At 29.6% G+C, this 6,074-nt stretch overlaps 1 pseudogene; it reads left to right on the forward strand.

Annotated features, from left to right (window-relative positions):
- The first annotated feature begins 2,428 nt into the window (after positions 1–2,428).
- LOC127748292 (uncharacterized) lies at positions 2,429–2,638 on the forward strand (annotated as a pseudogene).
- The last annotated feature ends 3,436 nt before the right edge of the window (positions 2,639–6,074 follow it).

Here is a 6,074-nt window from a genome sequence, read left to right on the forward strand (position 1 = left end):
GAATTTCATGGAACCTCTCCCACCTTAACGGGGTGGGCTTCTAATTCCAATGATTTTCATTACCACCATCCACTTTAGTAGTTGGTGCAATCACTGCTTCTGAGGCACATGCATGGGTTGCAAGGTGCTGAATGGGTAGCAACTACATAATAGCCAGTGGGAAAGTCTTATCTTTTCTTTTCCTCAATTGAAATTAGGAACATTATTTATGGGATTGGTTCCCATTTGTAGGAAAAATATAATAATGTATAACATCAATTCTAGGGGAGGTGCTTTTTATTTTTCTCAAGTGAAATTATTGTGAAGAAATTAAATTATAAAATGATTAAAAGATAATAAAAAATATTATGTACACACCAAAAATTAGTTATTAAGTCAGTTAGCATATATTTATATATAAATACATATATCATTTAACTATTTTTAATATTTTTTTTATATTCTAACATGTATTATATATAAATAATTGATTTTGTGAATAACTTTTTATATGTACGTAATATGGTTGAAAAATAATAAAAGAAGAAAATCAATTTATTTACTTTTATTTTATATCTTTGGTGAGCTAGTTGAATGTTAGGGTTTCACCATTTTTTGGTGACTAGGGTTTCACGATAAAAGTGTGAGCAAGTAGTAGTTTATTTTTGAAGAGAGATTAAAAATTAATTTCATATTAAAAGTATTGAATATATGCACCTTCATTCAACTAAGATTTTCCTATGTTATAAATAATATATAGTATCATTAAGGTTGTACATATATATAATTAAAAATAGTAAGACAATTTTTTAACTTTAAGACGTCATTTTTACCAAAAAAAAAAAATTGTCTTCAATATAACAATAATAAAAAGTAAATCAAAACACTCATATTAAATAAATAAATATATGATTAATAATTATTTCATTATCCTAATTAAATGAGAGGTTTGTTAAAAATTAATATTATCGTTAAATTAAACATTAATAATTATTTTCTAAAAAAAAATTTGACAGACATATTTAACAAAGGTAGTATATCATATGATACCTTTATGTGTACTATAATCTTAAGGAGACAATAATTTAAAATGGTCTTATGTAACTACTTAACATATATAATTTTATATATGTAATATTATAGTTATACATTTATTATATTTAATATTATTTGATTATTTCAGTAGTAATTAACGTATATAAAATAAAATATTTTAAATTAATTTTTTATTATTTACCAAACATTTTTATTATCCGTGATATAATGTACCAACAAATTAGAAGCAAAAGTTCCCATTGAAACCTTTCAAGTGATGGTCCAAACCAGTTAATTAAACTGACACCACAGTTGTTAATAAGCCAGAATGTTTTGGATTTGAGTCTCAATTTCAACTCTGCGATTTTTATCCACTTTTCATGTGGCTGTGGAAACTGGAAACCGAACCAAAGCTATTATTTCATCACCTCAATAATGTAATAAACTTCTATATAGTTGCTAGGAAGTACAATTAATAATAGTGTCAAGGCTCTTTGAGTTGTACGGTAAACAAGTTTATCAGGATATCATATCGTTTATAGGTAATAACTAGTAACAGCAGGCATTCATTCCAATTATTGTAAACAAAATTTCATAATGAACTAACAAACTAATATATAATCACAACTTTTAAAAAATAAATATATAGAAGGAAGAAACCTGAAACATGTGACAAGATACATAAGATTGTGTAGTAGAATTTGCAGCACATGTTTCTAACAAGGTATGGTTTTGTTAGGAATTCAAATAAGGCAGATTTATTAATATAACATAGTATTTGATTATCTATATATAATATATGTAATTTTAACTTAACTAAAGTACACCAGATCACCCCAAAAAAAAAACGAGAATAAAATACATAAATAAATATAATAGAAGAAGCATGAATACCCTAATTAATAGCCACACTGGTTTATGCTAAATCAGTCATAATATAGTGGTAAAGTCTATTTTGGGTATTTTTTTATAAGAAAAATATTAAGAAACTAATACTTTTTATTAAGGTAAATTCTAGCCTACCCTTCTTATAATAACATATAATTTACCCTCTGTGACATGTCATCTTTTAATTGGTTGCTATGTTAACTATGGTTAAATTATTAGTAATTAAATTATAGCCCAAAGTGGGTGATTATGTAATTAAATACCTCCAAATTTAATTTCAATGCCATCCAAAAATCCCATATCATCATCACCATCACTATCATTATCATCATCATCATTATTATTTTCATCTTTTTCGTCTTCCCCTTCTACACTATCATCATAAAAAGCCATCATAATCGATTTCACGTTCTTAAATTTTAAGATTTTCTGAATTTCGCAAACGTAAACTTAGTCTCACCTAGACTAGGTTCACAAAACAAAAGCAGTTTTTATAACTAAATACAAAGAACACAAAACACAGAACACGACCTTACTTGAACAGTATCTGTTCTATAGGCTCTTACATCTGTATCCTTGAGTTCTAAGAAGACAGGAACCAAAGTCTGGCGGATGAACTATGACCGTGAGGTCAGAGTGTGATTAATTGTTCCAAAGCGCATGCCATCTGAACGGTGGAGGATCGTTTGCGCTACAACCTTGTGGTCGAGATGGTCTCACGGTGTTCTAACAGACTCAAATCTTTTTTCCCTAGCCATTTAATTAGTTATTTTCTCTAAATACTTATTTCCTGGTTCATCAAAATATGGAACACCCAATGAGTTGATTTTTTCTTTCCATTTCAGAGAGAAATGGGACCGGAGTAAATTGAATTTCTACACAATAATAAAAATATAACTTTATTTTTTGATGTTTATAGAAATTATATATTTATCCCTCTTATAAAAATATTTAATTACAAAATTACCCTACTTTAGTTAACATATTAACTCTTATTGAGTTTAAATTAACTCAAACTAAAACTAAGCATCCAATTAAAACATGTCACGTTATGAGGGGTAATTTACATATTGAAATAGAGGGGGTTGGGTAGAACTCACCTTATATTAATATTAGCTAATATTTTATATTAACATCCTATTTTATATTATTAGAATTTACAATTTAAAACTTATTATTTAGGATTTAGAATTACTTAAATATTGACCAAAATAATTGATATTTTTTTATCATCTAGCGTCATATTTTTTTAAATTAGTATCCTAATTACTCGTAGACAATATTTATTCCTACAGAAAAATATGGTCTAAATGTCTAGTTAAGTGTGATGACTGATGATGAGATAAATTGGAAGTAATTTTTCATAACTATTAGGTGATATAATTTTTTGTGATTGAATTAGAACTAAAAATTTTAGTATGTACGCTGTCATAATCTATTTCATATTTGTTAAATAAGTTAACTGTAAACATTCATTCTTGATGTTTCCATTTACATGTCCAATCTTGAGTATAATTAGATTTTATATATTTCTTAGGCATGCAATGAGAGCTTGGGATTAAATGTCACTACCAACACTGAATAATGCTATATAATTATTGTAAGATCTCAAAGTATTTAAAATTAAAATATGAGCTATTTAAAATTTAAATATTATTTTATGAAAGATAAAAAAATTTAAAACGAAAACTGGATACTTATTTTAAAAATTTTGTTCTAACATAGGGTTAACAGATCTAAAACTCACAAACAGGTTTATGTTGGACCCAAATCCAAAACATATAAGCCTTCCATTCTCCACAATCCAGCACACTTTCTCTTCATTCATACACATTCAGCACAAAGAAAAGAGAAGATGAATTCTAAGTGTATACTACAAGAAAATAGTTCTATTGTCATGCTTTTAAAGCATGGCGAAAAGCTAAAAAAAGCGTGGCGATAACTTTTTGCCACGCTTTTTGAGCTACCGCCACGCTTTTGAAAAGGTTACCTTTGAAAAGGTGGCAGTTGTTCTATCACCACGCTTTTGGTGACCTATCGCTACGCTTTATTTTTTGCCACGCTTTTGCAGATTATCCCGCTTAAAAAACGTGGCCATATGTGAGAGATACGGCCATGCTTTTAAAGCGTGACGATAGCGAAAGATACGGCCACTCTTTAAAAGTGCGGCGATAGCCTTGTCAAACTTAAAAAAAATCCTTTTTTTCTATCATTTTTAATTAACAAACCAATAAATATAGTATGCAATTTTTATTACAAAACAAATCAAACAGTAATTAGTGACAATTTTTGGTATAATTGCTTTATACATTAATCCTCGTACAAAACTTTTCAGGTTTTTTCAGTAACAAAAAACCCTTCAACCTCCTATCCAGCCGAAATTCACTAACTAAGCAATATGCATGTATAATTACAAAAGGAATGCAAAATTAATAGTAGATCTGGGGTCTCAAGATCATGTTAGGTCCCTCATTTTCTGTATTTTATCTTTTTCTTACAACCTTGTGCCCAACAATTGTACTATTTATCATCACACTTTTTCGCTCATAACTTTCATAGTTTTGATTGATAAGCCGTTTGTAGCCACACGTTGCTCTCCTAATCTTCTTTAATTCTATCTAACTGTTGTGGTGAGTAAATTCGAAACCCCTATTTCATTTTTGAATTCCCCATTAAATTTGCATTTTTGGTATATGTGAGTTAAAATCTTATGATTTTGGTTCTTTAGAGATACTCTAGTATAGATTTTAAGTGGGCTCTATCCCAATTTTTTAGTAAATTAAGGTAAGAAAGTCTAATCTCTTTATTATCCCTAATTTTAAGTAAATATCCTACTATAAAAGTTGGAATAATTGCTGTGATCAGATTATATAGAGCAACTTGGGTGTTTGGTTTATTTCGGTGCGTGCTGGACCCTTGGGCTGATTGTGGAGCACTTAATAGAGGTCTAGTGCCATTAGTTGAGGTGTGCTTTCGATTCGGAAAGAAATTTCAAGGGTTGTGGTTTGTCCCACTTATTTTGGATTAAGCGGTATAAGTACATGCTTAGGTAAGATGTAAGGGTGGTGGTTTGCCCCATTTGCTCTGGATAAAGGTATAAGACACTTAGGTAAGATGGAAGGGTTGTAATTTGTCTCACTTGTTTCGGGTTGAGACTTGAAACACCTGGATAAGATGCAAGGGTTGAGGTTTGTCCCACTTGTTCCGGGTTGAGATTATAAACACCTGCTTTGGTAAGACGCAAGGATTGAGGTTTGTCCTACTTACTCCTAGTTAAGCGGGTAAGATGTAAGGGTTGCAGTTTAATCCCACTTGCTTTGTATTGTGGTGTTTTACATCCGGATTAGCTATTGGATGTGTGTCAGGTTTGGCATTATAACCGACAAATAAGCTCATGACTAATAGGACAGACATGCAACATACTGAATCTTTTGCCCATTGTTTGGGTGTGCTTTATTGTCTTTGGTTTGCCTATGTGAATATTTCTATTTAACTACTAATTGCCATATTTGCTATGTCTGAACTTCATTATTTGTGACTATGATTAGATGATTCAAATTGTGGTAGTTGAGTGTTAATTGTTTTGCTTAGGCCGAAAGGCGTGATTTGATTATAGTTGGATCAGAGACTATAATTTGACTTTATTTGGGGCGGAGGCCGTGATTTGACTATATGTTAAGTCGGAGGCCGTAATTTGATTTTGTTTGGATCTGAAGCCGTAAATGTTAGGTCGGAGGTTGTAATTGGGTAAATTATATGTCCCACTAAGTTTTAGTAAAATATGATATGTTTTATGATTTGTGGTGGTGTAATTGATAATTTTGGTTCCAGTCACATGAATTCAAATGGAGATTTTGGTTTGGTAAATTGATGAATAAAGATTGGATGGATTTAAAAATAAAATAAATTGAATTCGAAAAAAAATTCACAAGACGAGCAATGATCGTTGCTGTTAAACGAATTTTGATTATATATATATATATATATTTCTATAACAATTCTTCAACTCTTCTAGTGAGATCTTTTGGTTACATTTTTATCTTTTTACAGTCTTATTTTTTTCAGAAAATAGACGAAAAAGCCGATGAAGATTCTACTAAGCTTTTGATCGTGCTTTTCTTTGATATATTATCTTTGTTATTGATTTTCTCTCGCTATTATTATTAAATTTT

This window comes from Arachis duranensis, chromosome 5, assembly GCF_000817695.3.
Source record: "Arachis duranensis cultivar V14167 chromosome 5, aradu.V14167.gnm2.J7QH, whole genome shotgun sequence".
In the NCBI taxonomy this organism is placed as follows: domain Eukaryota; kingdom Viridiplantae; phylum Streptophyta; class Magnoliopsida; order Fabales; family Fabaceae; genus Arachis; species Arachis duranensis.